Here is an 18,875-nt window from a genome sequence, read left to right on the forward strand (position 1 = left end):
TTCTTCCCAGCAGCTCATAGATCTGATAAATAACTTCAGTAATGTTTCATGATACAAAATCAATGAACAAAAATAAAAAATTAAAACCCTGTATACACCAATAACTAGCTCTAAAATTGAATTAGTAATAAACCAAAAAAATCTCTGAGACATATGGATTCACAGCCAAATTCTAGCATACATAAAAAGAAAAACTGTTACTAAGCCTACTGAAATTATTCCAAATATTAAGACAGGGGAACTCCTCTTTAACTCATTTTATATAAGCAGAACCATTCTGATACTAAAACCTGGTGGAGTCACAACCAAAAAGGAAAACTTCAGGCCAGTATTCCTGATAAACATATATGTAAAAGTTCTTAACAAAATACTAGCAAACTAAATCCAGAAGCACATAAAAAAATGTAATTCAGAACAATCAAGTAGGCTTTTTACCTGGAATGCAAGGTTGGCTCAACATGTGCAAATCAATAAATGTAATTCATCAGAAAAACAGAACTAAAAATAAAAACCACATGATTATCTCTACAGATGCATGGAAGATTTTGATAAAATTCAACATCCCTTTATGTTAAAAACCCTCAAGAAACTAGGCATTGAAGGAACACACCTCAAAATAATAAGAGCCATCTATGACAAACCTACAGCCAACATTATATTGAATGTGCAAAAGCTGGAAACATTCCCCTTAAGAACTGGAGCAAGACAAAGATGCCCACTTGTCTATTCTATTCAACATAGTACTGGCAGTCTCAGACAGAATAACTAGGCAAGATAAAATGTAAAAGGCATCCAAATAGGAAGAGAGGAAGTCAAACTATCTCTCTTTGCCAAGGACATAATTTTCTGTCTACAAACCCCAGTCTCTGTCCAGAAGCCCCTATATTTTGCGGGAAAAAAAAACCTTCAGGAATGTTTCAGAATACAAAATCAGTATACAAAAGTCAGTAGCATTTCTATACACCAAGAGCACCCAATCTGAGAGTCATACCAAGAAAACAGTTTCACTTATGATAGCCACAAATAAAATGGAATAAAATACTTGGAATACTAACCAGGGAGTTGAAAGATCTCTACAACTAGATTTTAAAAACACGAATGAAAGAAATCAGAGATGTCAAAAACAAATAACAAACATTCCATGCTCATGGACAGGAAGAATCAATATTATTACAATAGCCATACTGCCCAAAAGAATTTAAAGCTTCAATGCTATTTCTATCAGACTCCCCATCATATTTTTCAAGAGTTAGGGAAAAAAAAAAAAAAAAACCTAATCTTGAATTCCTGCTAAACCAAAAAGGAGCCTGAATGGCCAGAGCCCTTCTAAGCATAAACAAAAACAAATCAAAATCAAAAATAAAAACAAACAGAAAAAGTTATTACACTATCTGACTTAAAACTACACTACAAGGCTACAGTAACTGAAAGAGTATGGATTGACACAAAATCAAACAAGAGTATGGATCGATACAAAATCAAACACATAGACTAATGAAACAGATTATAGAACACAGAAATAAAGCCACAAACCTACAGCCATTTGATCTTCAATAAAGTCAACAAAAGCAACAGGGAAAGGATTTTGATGTGGTTTGGATGTATTTCTACCCAAATCTCATATTGAATTTTAGTTCCCATAATCCCCATATGTCATGGGAGGGACCCAGTGGGAGGTAATTTAATTATGGGGGAGGTTACTCTCATGCTGTTCTCATGATAGTGAGTTCTCACAAGATCTGATGGTTTTATAAGGGGTTTCCCCCCTTTTGCTCAACATTTTTCCTTGCTGTCACTATGCAAAGAAGGATGTGTCTGCTTCCCCTTGTACTATGATTGTAAGTTTCCTGAGGCCTCCCAAGTCCTGTGGAACCGTGAGTGAATTAAACCACGTTTCTTTATAAATTACTCAGTCTCAAATATTTCTTCATAGCAGTGTAAGAACAAGCTAGCACAGGAAATTTCTACTGCAGAGTGGGGCACAGCTGTAAGGATACCTGAAAATGTGGAAACAACTTTGGAACTGTGTAACAAGCAGAGACTGAAACCATTTGGAGGGCTCAGAAGACCAGCAAATCTGGGAAATTTTGTAACTTCACAGAGACTTGGAGGGCTTAGAAGACAGGAAGATGTGGGGAAGTTTGAAACTTCCTAGAGACTTGTTGAATGGCTTTGACCAAAATGTGGATGGTGAGGTGGACAAGGATGTGCAGGCTGAGGTAATCTCAAATGAAGATGAGGAACTTTTTGTGAAATAAACTACAGGTCACTCTTGCTATGCAACAAGACTGGTAGCATTTTGCCACTGCCCTAGAGTGATGTGTAACTTTGAACTTTAGAGGAATGATTTAGGGTATCTGGCAGAAGAAATTTCTAAGAGACAAATCATTCAAGAGGAGGCAGAGCATAAAAATTTGCAGCCTGACAATATGATCGAAAAGAAAACCCCATTTTCTAGAGAGAAATTTAAGCTGGCTACAGAAAGTTGCATAAGTAACAAGGTGCTGAATGTTAATCTTCAAGGCAATGGGAAAAATGTCTCCAAGACATGTCAGGGGACTTCATGGCAGTCCCCTCCATCACAGGCCTGGAGACTTAGGGGAATAAATGGTTTTGTGGATAGGGCCTGGGACATGGTGCCTTGTGTCTCAGCAGTTTTGGCTTAGCCATGGCTAAAAGGAGACAACATACAGCTCAAGCTATTGCTTCAGTGGCTGCAATCCCCAAGTCTTGGTGGCTTACATGTGTTGTTGGAACTGCAAGTGCACAGAAGTCAAGAATTGATGTTTGGGAACTTCCACCTCGATTTCAGAGGATGTGTGGAAATGCCCAGAGGTCCAGGCAGAAGTTTGATGCAAGGGTGGAGCCTTCATTGAGAAACTCTGCTAGGGAGTACAGAGGGAAGTGTGGGGTCTGAGACCTCACAGAGTCCGCACTGGGGCACTGCCTAGTGGAGCTGTGAGAAGAGGGCCACAATCCTTCAGAGCCCAGAATGGTAGATCCACTGACATCTTACACTGTGTATCTGGAACAGCCACAGACACTCAACACCAGGCTGTGAAAACAGCCAGGAGGGGAGCTTTACCCTGCAAAGCCACAGGGACAGAGCTGCCTAAGGCCATAGGACCCCACCCTCTTGCATCTGTGTGATCTGAATGTGAGACATGGAGTCAAAGGAGATTATTTTGGAACTCTAGTGACTGCTCTACTGGATTTTGGACTTGCATGGGTCGTGTAGCCCCTTTGTTTTGGCCAATTTTTCCCATTTGGAATGGATATATTTTCCCAATGTCTGTACCCCCTTTGTATCTAGGAAGTAACTAACTTGCTTGTGATTTTACAGGGTCATAGGTGGAAGGGATTTGCCTTGTCTCAGATGAGACTTTGGACTTGGACTTTTGAGTTAATGAGTTAAGACTTTGGGGGACTATTTGAAGGGAATGATTGTGTTTTGAAATGTGAGTACATGAGATTTGGGAGAGATGAGAGGTAAAATGGTATGGTTTGGGAGTGTCTTCACCCAAATCTCACCTTGAATTGTAGTTACCACAATTCCAACATGTCATGCGGGGGACCTTGTGGGAGGTAATTTAATCATAAGAGTGGTAACTCTCATGCTGTTCTTGTGATAGTGAGTAACTTCTCACTAGATATAATGGCTTCCCCCCCCCTTTTTTTTTGGTACTTCTGCTGCTGCAATGTGAAAAAGGACATGTTTGCCTCCCCTACCAGCATGATTTTAAGTTTCCTAAGACCTCTGCAGCCCTGTGGATTTGTGAGTCAATTAAACCTGTTTCCTTCATAAATTACCAAGTCTCTGGTATTTCTTCATAGCAGCAGGAGAATGAACTAATACAGATTCCTTATTCATTAAATATTGCTGAGATAACTGGCTAGATATATGCAAATGATCGAAACCAGACCCTTTCCTTTAACCATGTACAAAAGTCAACTCAAGATTGATTAGAGATTTAAATTTATAAACTAAAACTTTAAGAATCCTACAAGAAGATACAGGGATTACCATTTTGGGCACAGCCCTTGGCGACAATTTTATTAACAAAAATCACACAAGCAATTGTAACAACAACAACAAAAAAATGGAAAAATGGGGCTTAAATAACTAAAGTGTTTCTGTGCAGCAAAAGAAACTATCAACGTAGTAAAGAGAAAACCTACAGAATGGAAGAAAAATATTGGCAAACCATTCAACAAATATCTAACATTCAGAATCTATAGCAAACTTAAACAAATCAACGAGCAACAAATGATTCTATTAGAAAAGGGGAAAAGACATGAACAAATACTTCTTAAAAGGCATATGTGTGACCAAAAAGCAAATAAAATGATAGTCAACATCACTAATCATTGGAAGAATGCAAATCAAAACTACAATGAGATACCATCTCAAACCAGTCAGAATGGCTTTTATTAAAAAGTCAAAAACAAGCAAACAACAAATGCTGGTGAGGTTGTGAGAAAAGAAAACATTTATACACTGCTGGTAAAGTGTAAACTAGTTCAGCCACTGTGAAAAACACATTGAACAGTTTTCAAAGAACTTAAAACAGAATTTCCATTTGACCCATCAATCTCATCACTGGGATTTATATTCAGTGATATACAAATCATTCTGCCATGAAGACACACGCACAAGGATGTTCACTGCAGTGCTATTCACAATAGCAAAGACATGGAATCAACATAAATACCTATCAGTCATGAACTGGATAAAAAAATGTGGTACATCTACACCATGGATTACTACACGTGCATAAGAAAGAATGAGATTATGTCCTTTGCGTCAACATAGATGAAACTGGAGTCCATTATCCTAACCAAATTAACACAGGAACATAAAACCAAATACTACATGCTCTCACTTATTAGTGGAAGCCAAACATTGAGTACACACACACAAAGAAAGAAACAATAGGTCCTGGGGCCTAGTTGCTGGTGGAAGGTGGGAGGAAGGTGAGAATCAAGAACTACCAATCAGGTACTATGCTTATTACCCGGGTGATGAAATCTGTACAATAGATCCCCATGACCTGAAACTTACCCATACAATAAATTGCACTTGTAACCCCAAACCTAAAAGTTGAATAAAAGGAAATACCAAAAAAAAAAAAAAAAAAAAAAAAAGATAACTGTGTCTACACTAAACTCATACTAAAACATACAGGCATTTTTTTCATCATTATTCCTTAAGCCATAGAGTATAGCAACAATTTACACAGCATTTACATTGTGTTAGGTATTATAATTAATCTAGAGATGATTTAAAGTATGTGAAAAATGTGTTCAGGTTACGTGCAAATATTACATCATGTTTATAAGAGACTTGAATATCTGTGTATTTTAGTATTCATGGGGATCCTAGAATCAAATATCCACAGATAGTGAGGGATGACTGTGTATCTAGTAGTGGCATGACTGTGTGTCTAGTAGTGGCATTGCTGGATCATATGGTATTCCTATTTTTTGTTTTTTGAGAAAAACTTCATACTGCTTTTCATAGTAGCCATACTAACTAATATTATTACCAACGAAGCATTTAAGAAAGAATAGTTTTCTGTTTTTTTCTACATTCTCACCAATACTTATCTTTTTTTTTTGATAGAAACCATTTTCACAAATGTGAGATAATACCTCATTATGGTTTTTGTTTCCATTTTCCTCATGATTAATGATGTTGAACACTTTGTTCATATATCTATTTGCTATTTGCATATATTTTTTGACAAAAGTCTATTCAAGTCCTTTGACCATTTTTTAATAGGGTTGTTTCCTGGCTATTGAGCTATTTAAATTCCTTATGAAATTTGGATATTAACTTTTATCAGATGTATACTTTGGAAATATTTACTCTTTTTCTGTGGATTGTGTTTTCACTCTGCTGATCATTTATTTGTTATGCTAAAGTTTTTTAGATTGCTGTAATCCCTTTTATATATTTCTGCTTTGAATGCCTGTTCTATTGGAGTCATATCCAAGATACCATTGGATAGACCAATGTCATGGAAATTTCCCCACATATTTTCTTTTAGCAGTTTCATACTATTGGGTCTTACATTGAAGTTTATAATCCATTTTGAGTTGATTTTTGCATATAGTATAAGATAAAAAACTAATTTCATTCTTCTGCAGGTGGATATCCAGATTACTCAACACCATTTATTGAAGATTCTGTTCTTTTCCTATTGTGTGTTCTAAACACACATGTCAAAAATCAGTATTTATTTCTGTTCCTTCTATTCTGTTCCATTGGTTTATATGTTTGACTCTATGCCAGTACTATGCTATTTAGTTACTATAAATTTGTAATATATTCTGAAGCCAGGTAGTATGAGGCTTCCAGGTTGGTTCTTTTTGCTCAAGATTGCTTTGGCTATTCAGAATTTTTTTGTGGTATCAGACAAATTTTAGTTTTGTTTTTCTATTTCTGTGATAAATGTCATTGGTACTGTGATAGAGTTTGTGTTAAATCTATAGGTTTCTTTGGGTACTAAGGACATTTTAACAATATTAATTCTTCAAAACCATGTAAACAGCATATCTTTCCATTTCTTCTATTTCTTTCAATATTTTACCTATGATTAAATTTATTCATAAGTATATTTTTGAAGCCATTGTAAATGTGATTTTCTTTTTTAAATACAGTTCATTCTTATGTATAAAAATCGTACTCATTTTTACATTCTAAAACTTTATTGAATTCATTTATTAGTCTTAAAAACTTAACTTTTTTGTGTAAATTCTGTGGACAAAAACAACTTAACTTTCTTCCTTCCAATTTGGATGCCTTTTGTTTCTTCTCTCACCTCATTGCTATAGGTAGTAGCGCCAATATTATGTTGAGTAGATGTGGCAAGAGTGAGTATCCTTCTCTTGATCTCAGAAAAAAAATTGTTTCAACTTTTATCACTGAGTGTGATGTTAGCTGTGCGTTTGTCATATACAAGCTTATGTTGAGGTACATTCTTTTTAATACATACTTTTCTGAGAGTTATTACCATAAAAATATGTTGAATTTTGTTAAAAGCTTAAATGTTTTGTGTCTATTTAAATCTTGAATTTTGTTAAAAGCTTAAATGTTTTGTGTCTATTTAAATTATCATACATTTTGTCCTTAATTATGTTAATGTGGCATATCACATTTATATATTTACACAGGTTGACCAATCATTGTATCCTTGGGATTAATTCCACTTTAATGTGTTGAATGATCCTTTTAATGTGCTGTTGAATTAAGTTTGTTTGTATCTTGTTATATTTTTGCATCTATGTTCATCAGGTAATTCAGTCTATAATTTTCTTTTTTTGTAGTATCCTTTTCTGACTTTGGTCATGGGGTAATGTTGGGCTCTTAAAATGAGTTTGGGAGAATTCCTTTCTCTTAACATTTTTGGAAGCAGTTGAGAATAATTTTTATTAAATCGAATCTTCTTTAACTGTTTGATAAAATTCAACAATGAAGAAATCAGATGTAGGCTTTTCTCTGATAGGAGACTTTTCTTACTGATTCAGTCTCCTTTTTCATTATTGATCTGTTCAGGTTTTTTTAGTTCTTTATGATTCAGGCTTGGCAGTTTGTATATGTCTAGGAATGTAGTCATTTCTTGTAGCTTATCAAATTTGTTGGCACATAATTGTTTACAACAGTCTTTTAATAGTCTTTGTATTTCTGTTGTCTTAGTTGTTGTATCTCCTTTTTAATATCTGATTTATTTGAGTCTTCTCTTTTTCTTAGTAATCTAGCTAAAAGTTTGTCAATGTTGTTCTTTACATCATGTATTAATTGTTTGTTGGTTCATCCATGAAACGTGAAAAAAATTCCTTAATAAAGGCACTGTGTATAATTTTATTATTTTTTTTAATTTATTATATATAAGGCCATTCTTGCATTGCTATAAAGAAATACTTGAGACTGGGTAATTTATTTTAAAAAGAGATTTAACTGGCTCACAGTTCTACAGGCTTTACAGAAAGCATAGTGCCAGCATCTGCTCGGTTTCAAGGAAGGCCTCAGGTGTTGCATAGGTACATACATGGCAATGTGGTTTGCTGCCTTCCTCCTCATCACCTATATCTGGCATTTCTCCCCATGTTATCCCTCCTCAACTCCCCACTCCCTGCTGTCCCTCCCTTAGTTCCCCCCACAACAGATCCCAATGTGTGATGCTCCACTCCCTGTGCCCATGTGTTCTCATTATTCAACACCTATGAGTGAGAACACGTGGTGTTTGATTTTCTGTTCTTGTGTCAGTTTGCTGAGAATGATAGTTTCCAGGTTCATTCATGTTCCAACAAAGGACACAGACTCACCATTTTTTATGGCTGCATAGTATTCTGTGGTGTATATGTTCCACATTTTCCCTGTCCAGTCTATCATCAATGGGAATTTAGGTTGGTTCCAAGTCTTTGTTGTTGTAAACACTGCCACATTGAACATTCGTGTTCATGTGTCCTTACAAAAGAGCATTTTATAATCCTTTGGATATACACCCAGTAATGGGATTGCTGGGTCAAATGGAATTTCTATTTCTAGGTTCTTGAGGAATCACCACACTGTCTTCCACAATTGTTGAACTAACTTACACTCCCACCAACAGTGTAAAAGTGTTCCTGTTTCTCCACATCCTCTCCAGCATCTGTTGTCTCCAGGTTTTTTAATGATCATCATTCTAACTGGTGTGAGATAGTATGTCAATGTAGTTTTGATTTGCTTTTTTCTAATGACCAGTGATGATGAGTATTTTTTCACATATTTTTTGGCCTCATATATGTCTTCTTTTCTAAAGTGTTCACATCCTTCACCCACTTTTGAATGGACTTGTTTGTTCTTTACTTGTAAATCTGTTTTAGTTCTTTGCAGATTCTGGATATTAGCCTTTTGTCAGATGGGTGGATTGCAAATTTTTTCCCATTCTGTTGGTTGCCAATTCACTCTAATGATTGTTTCTTTTGCTCTACAGAAGCTCTGGTGTTTAATTAGGTCCCATTTGTCTATTTTGGCTTTTGTTGCCAATGCTTTTAGTGTTTTAGTCATCAAGTCCTTGCCTTTGCCTATGTCCTGAACTGGTTTTGCCTAGGTTTTCTTTTAGGGTTTTTATGGTGTTAGGTCTTACGTTTAACACTAAAATTAACTCCAGATGGATTAAAGACTTAAACATAAGACCAAGGGGATAGTTCTAAACCATCTATGAGAAATCCACTCCATGCTCCAATCACCTCCCACAAGGCCCAACCTCCAATACTGAGGATTATAATTCAACGTGAGATTTTGGCATGAACAAATATACAAACTACACCATATGGATACCTAATAGGTGTATATATTTTATTGAGTATATGTGATGTTTTGATACAGGCATATGTGTAATAAGCTCTAGTAGGGTAATAGCATATCCATCCCCTCAGTATTTATTATTGTGTTAGGAACAGTCCAATTCCAATCTTACAGTTGTTTTAAAATATAAAATAACTTATTGATGACTATAGTCATCCTGTTGTACTATCAAATACTAAATTGTATTCAGTCTAACCATATTTTTTTACTCATTAATCATCCCTACTTTATCTCCTCTCCCCACTTCCTTTCATTTTATATGTTGTAAGTGTTATTTTACTTATGAATGAACTTTATGAGGTGTGTGCTATTCTTATTCCTCTTATATACATAAGAATGAGTTAGCAATTTGGTTGTCATTACAGAAATAGGCAGTGGCAGAACCATAACTAAAATTCATGTATTCTTACTCCCAAGCTGAGGCATCATGCTATATGCCATGTATTAATGACAGGTGCGGAAATACAGACATACCAGAGTAAGATAAAGTGTCTGCTTCAAGGTACCCTTTGCCTGGAGAGGGACACAGACATATTAGGAGATATTTATAATTTTAAACAGAAAAGTGATTCATTCTGTCGATCTTACATGCCATGCTAATGACTCTAATAAACAATGAAATAAATATTTTTCAACTTACAGATTCATTATAAGCTATTTTCTTTCAGTGAATGGAAGTGTTTGAAAGAAAAACATCTTTATAAGCTAACCTTGGGAATATGCAATTGGCACATGTTTTTTTCTCCATTGGGTTGGACAAATTGAGAAATCCAGCTGTAAAATGTAAACGTAAGAAAAAAAAGTGACATGATAGAATTTTCTTTTTAAGAAAATAATTTCACCAACAGTGTGGAAGACAAGCTGGAATATGAGAGCCAGTAGTAGTAGGGGGCAGGATACAAGGTCCTTGTAAAATTTTAGCAAAAGTTTTAGCGAAAATATTGATGATTACATCATGAAATATTTTAATAGTATCAGTTATAAACTTTATATCAGTTTTGTAAAATTAAACATAAAAATACAGAACAATCATTTACAGAATTTCTTTTTGTTTTGGTAGGAACTTGCTGTAGGAAGTAGAACTTAAGACAGTGGGGAAATCACATGCTTATTTTTCTTTGTACTGTATATTAATTAACCCACAGTTAAGAGTCTAAAATAAAATTTGATTAGTTAATTAATAAGTCAATAAAATAACTAAATATTGATGAGGATCAACTTTTTTGGGTCAGGTCTTATACATCTCCTGAAATACCAGTTTCTGCTGCATAGCAGAGGCAGAATAATAACACCCTGAAGATATTCATATCCTAATCCCCAACTTTGAATATGTTTAGTGATATGGCACAGTGAAATTGAGGACACAAGTGAAATTACACATGCTAATCAGCTAATCATGGGACAGGGAGATTAGCCTGGGTTATTAAGGAGGGCCCAGTGTAACAGAGAGAGGATCTTAGTATTGAAAAAGGGAAAACCTGCAGAGGAGGGCAGAGGAGGGTAGTAGAGTTAGCAGAGGTATGTCTATGGAAGAATGCTGAGTGAAATGATGTGGAAAGGGCTAGTTTCCTTTTCATAACCTTTGAAGATGGAAGAAGGGAGACCACAAGCCTAGGAATACAGGCATCCTCTGGAAGCTGGGAAATGCAAGGAAACAGATCGATCCAGAACTTCAATGGAGGAACAGAGCTCTGTTGCAGCCCAATGATGACTTGATTTTAGCTCGGTGAGATGTGTGTCAGACTTCTGAGCTGACAGAACTGTGATGTAATAAACTTGTATTGCTTAGCACACTAACGTTTTTATTAACATGTTAAAACAGCAATAGGAAGCAAAATTGGTTCATTGGTTAATTTTATTTTATTGGATTGCCAACACAGGCATATTTTTCTTAAGTTTGCTTACAAATTCTGTCAGGGAATTATCACTACTGTTAGTCCATTACTAAAAAGCAAGACCGTCTCCATCTGTGAAGGTCATTCTCTTAGATAACATGTTTAGTTTTAGAAAAAAAATCCACATGCAGCTCTGTTGGCCATTAAAAAAGTCAAAATGTCTGGTATACAAGGATAAAGTTATGATTGAAGGTAAACAACTAATAAATTATTTAGTTGGGAGCTGGAAATTTATGAAAATAAAATGCAAGTTCAATTATTTTAAAGCAATATTTTATTCCTAAAGTAAATCTTTTATATTTCAGGTGCCTGTAAAATTGTCTCCATCTTTCCTTCTAATGTTAAGAAACAAACACAATAGCAGAGAAACCCATATGCCTAGTTATTAGAATTTGCTCTGAAATGTTTTCACAATGTTAAAATTTAATTTAAACTTTTGTATTTAATTTAGTTTTGAAGTGGTTTCTGCTATTTTTTATTTTTAGTTTTTTGAGAAAGAGTTTAGCTCTTTGTTACCCAAGCTGGAGTGCAATGGTGTGATCTCAGCTCACCGAAACCTCTGCCTCCCAGGTTCAAGTGATTCTCCTGCCTCAGCATCCCGAATAACTGGGACTACAGGCGTGCACTGCTACGTCTGAATAATTTTTTGTATTTTTAGTACAGATGGGGTTTCACCATGTTGGCCAGGATGGTCTTGATCTCCTGACCTAGTGATCCACCTCTATAGGCCTCTCAAAGTGACGGGATTACAAGGGTGAGCCACTGTGGCTGACCTTCTAAACTTTTTTTTAACTTTCAACAGTCATAATTATCATCAATGTTTTCTTTCTATACAGATGAAAGTAAGATAAACTAAAAATTTGAGGGCATATGAATATTTTAATAAATTCATTTTAACATATTTAATAGGTATATTTCTGATATTTCACATAATTCCATTAATTAATTTTTGTATATACAGCCAATCCTTTCAATAATTATCTCATTTTGGGGGTAGAATTTTAAATGCCATTATCAATTGAGTATCAATGTTGAAAGTTTGATATGACAAAATTTATAATATTTTACTTTTCAAAAATAAAATATTCACACATTATTTCAAAGCTTAAATGATGACTTAGACTTGGCACTTAACATTATCTTAAATATCTATCTTATTTTACTATTAGGAGTAAAGCTTAAAAGCAAATTGACATCAAATAATTATGTAGTTTATAAATTTCTAACTCATACTAAATGTGTATGTTAGTTAAAAGGATACAGGAATAACATAGTGGAGTGGAGAAGCCTAAGGTTTAGGTTCATATGAAAAAATATGTATGTTGTTATAATAATGATTTCACTTTCAATATAATATTGCCACCACAATACTTGCAGAAATATGTTTGAATTCTTATTTGCAAAATGCCTTTACCTTTGGGTTTTAGAATACACACACACAAATCTGAAAATAGACTTATTGAAAAGGTGAAATCATTAAAAATAATTCTCATCAATTTGTTTTTCCTGATATAATATATGTTCTTGTCAGTTATTACAACTTGCTTTTATACTTTCTTAATGCTGCATTCTCACTTTTACACCTATCTGCTCTTTTAAGACCATTGTTCACAGTATATGTGAAGTTATTCATGCAAAAGAAGTCTCTAGGTGGTATAAAGATCCGCATATGCAATATAAAGCTGTAAAGTTAAAAGAAGAAAAGTAAAATATCCCTGTGATTATGTTATGGGAAATATTAAACAATTTTCAAAAGTGCACACCATAGGGCAAAAAGTTTATCATTGTGATTATGTAAAAATTGAGGACTTTTGTGCAGTGAAAAAGACCACAGTCTCTTCATATAAAAAGATTTTCAAACTATTTGTAAGTATATAAATGAAAATGAAAACAACCATTTGATTTCACTAAACCATTCTTAGTTTGACTTAATGTGTAAAGCACTGGAGGTTATATGGAATTTAGGAAAGCTTAGATTCCTCTGGTGGAATTGCAGAATTGTGTAGCTGTTCTGGAGAAAACCATGCAACTTCCTGAACATCAGTTATCCTCCTGAATATAAATCCCATAGTAATTTTTGTACAGATTCATAAGGGGTTATGTATGTGTATGTTTCTTGTAGGGAATTATTTGCAGAGGTAAGAAGTTAGAAGCATTCGTGATGTTCATTACAGGGGAGTGAGGAAGTATATTCGCCACGTTGTATAGTAGTTAGAAGCCACTGATTCGAGGTCCACATAGCAACATAGGAAAATCTTTGAAAAATTGTGCTTAGTAAAAAATCCAAGAAAGATAATTAGCTATATAATGTACCACGCTTTGTGAAAATTAAAAACACAAGCATACAAAGTAATGACAGACATTTAGCAAGATCACATGCTTACAAAAGATTAAATGGTTGCCTATGCAGGCAGGTTTGAAGGGGATAGAGAAGAAAATAAGTAAAATAAGAAAGGTGAGAACAATAATAAATAATAATGAGTAAAACTGTGTTGGCTCACATTGAACCCAAGTAGTTGATCCAGAACCACCAAATAAAAGAGGGCTCCTCTGATGTTTCAATAACATATGTCATGGCCAAAATTTTTAAATTAAATGAGTGTGAATAGCTGATCATTTGATAGCGTTTATAAAATAGAATGGAATCATTAAAAGAGGAATTAAGAGTTATTCTTCATGGCAGAATTGTTAACCAAGACATGATCTATCAGAAAACTTTTAACCTATTTGTTAAAAAAATAATTAGATGTCCCACATATGAAATATAAATTTCTAATATTTATATGATGAGAATGCGCTGCCCAGAGGTCAAATGAGATATGGTTACCGATTGTGGTTTTTGAATTGGTCTCCCTAGAAAGATAAAGCATGGAACTGTGATTAATATGAAAGTTTATTTATTTAAAAGGAAGTCTGATCCAAGTGGGGAGATACATTCTTGCTGAGAAGACTATAGGTAAAATATTTTTAAACTTTCACATACCATATAAATGAGTGGTATTAAGATTTCTTTATTGAGGGGACAACTCATTTCTATAAAATTTCTACTAATAGGTTAGAGATTTTTTTCCTTATGAAATGAACACTGACTAAAGGATAATATTATAGAAAACTTACATTAATAATTTCTTGGGTAAAGATAAAATAATTGAGCTTTCATCACAGAATATTGAGCAGCTTATTTCTTCCTACCTAGGTAGTCCAGCTCAGATGCTATCATATTTATTTAGCTTTTAATTTATAATAATTAAAAGAATTATTTCCTGACATCTGAAGGAGTTAATAGTTGTCATATTATTTGAAACTTTTTGTCCTCATTTATGGAAATAATCAAAATGTATAATGATATTCATTTTAGAACTGAAAGCCCATTAAAAATATTCACTAGAGATTTTATGGCTATGAAATATGTCTTGGTGATGGAAACTACATTATTAAATAGTTTTTCTAGAATACTGGCCTAATGAAGTTTCAGTTTGGACTTAAGCATAGTAAGGCCAATATATACTCAATTGTGTGACTATGGCATGTTAGAAAAACAAAAATAAATAATTAACCAATTCTCTGTAAACAGCTTGATAGAGCTGGTGCTGAAAATAATTGGGTAGAGGTGAAAATCCTGTTTGACCTAATGTACTATTTTTCTATCTCACGATTTGACACGAAACTTAAAAAATATACCATGACACAAGTATAAACTCAATTTAACATAGAATTCCTGTTGTCTTGTGCTCACTGATTTCAAACAAAACCAAAAAACTTGGATCAAGTTTATGAGCAGTACTATTCTCCCCTGGAGCTAGACTGATCACCGGAGGTCTGAAGGTCTGAAAAACTAGTAGCAGAAAAGAGGTTCTAAGATCATCGGACACCTTTGTATTGTCTTTAAGATTAAACAAACTGATATAACTGATTTTTTTTTTTTTTTTTTTTTTTTTTACAGTCTTGCCCTTGAAATAATTTCAGTAGGCTTAGTACAAGTCTGGAGTGCAGTGGTGTGATCTTGGCTCACTGCAACCTCCATCTCCTGGGTTCAAATGATTGATTCTCTTGCCTCAACTTTCCGAGTAGCTGAGATTACAGGTGCGTGCCACCATGTCAGGTTATTTTGTATTTTTAGTAGATACAGGGGTTTCACCATGTTGGCCAGGCTGGTCTCTAACTCCTGACCTCAAGAGGCATTCCAAAGTGCTGGGATTACAGGTGTGAGCCACCAGGCCTGGCCGATGTAATTGAATTCTTAAAGTCTTTCTTTTCTGCATAAATGTGGAAGGCAGAAAAAGGCTAATTTCTGAGAGCCAGAGTTAGTAAAACCAATGCTTCCCATTTTAGATGTATTTATTTTTATGTAAGATTATATTAATGCCTAAACAAAATACTTGATTTAGAAGGAGTATTTCTTTGAAAAATACAGAAGGGCATCAACCTTTGTATATTTTTAAGTCACCTTTGTATATTCTTAAGTTTTTAAGTAAATTATCATATTCTGGAGAGTTAGTCTGTTTACTGCAGTATTTGGCATTAGCACAATGGAATTTAGGTCACTGAAATATGACAAAATGAGTATCTGAGCTCACTGAAATCAACCAACCATTTCCCTCCCTCCCTCCCTCCCTCCTTCCCTCCCTTCCCTCCCTCCCTTCCCTCCTTCCTTGCTTCTTTCCCTCCTTTCTTTTCCCTTTCTTTTTTTCCTTTCTTTCTCTTTCTTTCTCATTCTTCCTTTCTCTCTCCTTCCTTCCTTCCCTCCCTCCTTCCTTCTTTCGGAGTCAAGCTATATAAAGAGCTAGCCATTATGAAAACTACAAATACAAGCACAAAACCCATTACACACTAAATATTCCTCTACATTCAGTAAAATCACATGCTGACATAACATTAATGGTTGCCAAGACAACCTTTTCTCTTTCTTTCCTTCCTTTCTCTATCTTTCTTTCAGTTGAGTTATGTGCTGTACTGCAATTTCAATCATTGACCTTAAAATGTAAGATGGTAAACATTTAGGATATGTTGAGTCATTTACATTATCACACAGTCACCCACTGCTGGGTCCAATTTAGCCAGCTAGGAAAATAAAAGAAAGGCTAATTGCTTTATGTTTTGAATACTAATTGCTTTATGTATGTGAGGAATATTTTTCTACCAACTCAATTATATGCATATATTTGACTGTTGTATAGGTATTTAAGCCAAAAATACATTTTATTTAAATAAATTAATTTGATATATGGTTGCTTTAAATTGCTTTTTAATACATGCTCTGTTTGAATTCATATCTCATGAATGTGACAATTTGTCAAAAACATCTATTTTGAATGTACTAACACACTTAAGAAATGTTAGGGTCAATACAGCTTGTGATAATAATTAGCATAGTTCAGAATGCTTGAGTAACTATTCAGTAATCTCCAGAACTTCTGATGGAAAGACTGTAAGGCTGGAGATGTTGCACTTTTTAATATTACAACACCCTTTGCTCACTGTCCAGGTGAAAAATAATTCATAGTAATGATGCATTGTGATTATGATAGTTTTATACATTTTTGTTTGTTTATTTATTTTTTGAGACAGAGTCTTGCTCTGTTACCCTGGTTGGAGTGCAATGATGCTATATTGGCTCACTGCAACCTCTGATCCCCAGATTCAAGTGATTCTCCTGCCTCAGCCTCCCAAGTAGCCAGTATTACAGGCACATGACACCATGCCTGGCTAATTTTTCTATTTTTAATAGAGATGGGGTTTACCATCTTGGCCAGGCTGGTCTCAAATTCCTGACCTCAGGAGATCTACCGATCTTAGCCTCCCAAAGTGTTGGGATTACAGGTATGAAGCACTACACCTGGCTGTTTTATGCATTTTTAAAACTCAGAAATTACTTTTTGATTTCTAAAGAAAAAGTCTTATAGATATCCATATTTTATGACCCAAAACTGTGGTTATAAATTCTATTTAATAATTTAATTGAAGTGAAAAATTATAGTGTAAAAATTTTCTTAAAAAAAAAAAAAAAAGTAGAGGTAAATGGTACTGCCAAACTATGTTACTTAGGCAGCAAATTATGCACCTATGTGAAAAAAGGAAGAAAATTCATCAAGAATGTCAACACATGCTACAGTTTCTCTAGCCAGACTTGGCGAGCACTCACTGAAATAAGGTGCATTCTGTGCTTATCTGGCAGCTCCACTCACACTGAAAGTTAGCATGCACTGAATGAAACTGGCTTTTTAGGCATTTCCAGTGTCTCCACCCCACTGAAAGTGAACTTGCACCTGCTTGGGCTTTCATAAAGAGTAGAATAAAGCACCCCTTCCTACACAGAGCAGCAGCATCCTGGCAGCAGAGCATAGAACATGGAGTTGCCTGCCCTGGACTGGGGAGAGAGACTTCCTAACTCACATTCTAGACTTAGCCATCAGAGAGACAGATCCATGGCCCACAGCTACAGTGCATCAGGGAACCAAAGAATGAAGCCTTTATGAACACATCATAAACCAGGCAATAGAGATATGAAAAGGAAGTGGATTATTTTTCTGCTGGGGCAGGAGGAGGAGTTGGTACCCACTCTCAGCCCCTTTCTCCTGAGACTAAAACTTAACACATTATGATCTCTTCCTGCAAGGCCTGTTAGTGTGGGTATGTCCAGTGGGCATCCGCTTACCTACAAGCTCTTACTCTTAAGCACCATCTACTGGACTGCAGCCTGACCTGCACCACCACCAAAAATTCATCACTACAAGCAGCATCTGAGAAAGCTACCACATAGAAACTATCTATAATCAAAGAACCCATTACAGAGCCTTGGTCCCCTGAAAGCACCCAGAAACAAAGCCCAATGACCATCTAGAATGTAAACTACAGTAATAGCCCCAAAAAAACATTTTTAAAAGCCTCACTCCAACCTTAGCTATTTCAAAAATAAGAAATGACAGCTTCCTAAAATGAAAAAGAACTCGTTCAACAACTCCGGCAGTACAAAAAATCAAGGTGTTTTGACAACTCAAAAAGATGGCACTAGCTCTCTAGCAATGGATTCTAAGGAGATTGAAATGTATGAAATGACTGGTAAAAATTCAAAATATGGATTTTAAGAAAACATGAGATCCAAGGGAAAGTTGAAATTTATTACAAACAAACAAACAAACACAAAATACAGGACAAAAAAGAGAATATAGTTACATAAAGAAAGAGCCAAACAATACTTTTAGAATTGAAAAAATACTATAGAAATGCCAAAATATCTTTGGAAGAATTAACAATAAAATAGACCAAGCAAAAGAAAGAGATTCAGAGCTTGGAGATCAGTCTTTGAAACTGTCAGAAAAAAATAAGAAAAAAAAAATAATTTTTAAGAGTGAACAAGCCTTTCCAGAAACATGATATTATGAAGAGTAACCAAACCCACAACTTACTGGCATTCCTGAGAGAGAAGAAAAAGTAAGTAACTTGGAAAACATATTCAGAGAATAATTCACAAAATTTTTCCCAATCTTACTAGATAGGTTAACTTCTAGATACAAAAAACTCAGAGATCTCCTGCAAAATATTATCCAAGATGTTCACCACAAGACACATAGTCATTAGACTATTTAAGGCTAATGTTAAAAAAAAATATTAAAGGCAGCTAGGAACAA

This window comes from Saimiri boliviensis, chromosome 4, assembly GCF_048565385.1.
Source record: "Saimiri boliviensis isolate mSaiBol1 chromosome 4, mSaiBol1.pri, whole genome shotgun sequence".
NCBI lineage: Eukaryota > Metazoa > Chordata > Mammalia > Primates > Cebidae > Saimiri > Saimiri boliviensis.